This window comes from Solanum tuberosum, unplaced genomic scaffold (assembly GCF_000226075.1).
Source record: "Solanum tuberosum cultivar DM 1-3 516 R44 unplaced genomic scaffold, SolTub_3.0 scf00234, whole genome shotgun sequence".
Taxonomy (NCBI): Eukaryota; Viridiplantae; Streptophyta; class Magnoliopsida; order Solanales; family Solanaceae; genus Solanum; species Solanum tuberosum.
Window position 1 is genome coordinate 883,590 of NW_006239168.1, and position 612 is coordinate 884,201.

Consider the following 612-nt stretch of genomic DNA (forward strand, 5'->3'; position numbering starts at 1 on the left):
AAAATCTAATTTACTTTTGTAAACTATGTGTCAGATCAAAATCAGAGTAACAAATTCAAAAGGAATGAGTAATAAATAGCTCATACAATGACATATTTATTATTTAACTAAATAATAAATATGTAACTAAAAATCTTGTTAGCTTTTGATTGAAAGCTAACAAGATAGTTACAATGATAGTTGCATTGTGGCTTATTATATATATATATATCTACATCTTTAATTAGTTTAAAACCACAATATTCATTTTTTTTTAACTTTCTTAAACTTCGTATCAAAACAAAACCAGACAAATAAATTAAAACGAATGGAGTATCCAATTACAAGTTAACATCTCTCAAAATTATCATTTGAAACTTTGAATATCTCCATAAATGTGTTATTTAATTAAAAAAAATCTCCATAAATGTGTATAATATATGTATACAAAATCTCAACATTAATTCAATATATATATTCATCTTCTTAATTCCCAAAGAAAATTTCCCAAAAACTTTCTCCACATAATAAATGATATATATCTCCTTAATTATGTATACCCTCTATGATTATATATAACTAGTGAATTGAGCCGCGCTTCGCGCGGTAATAAGTTTTTTAAACAATTTATTC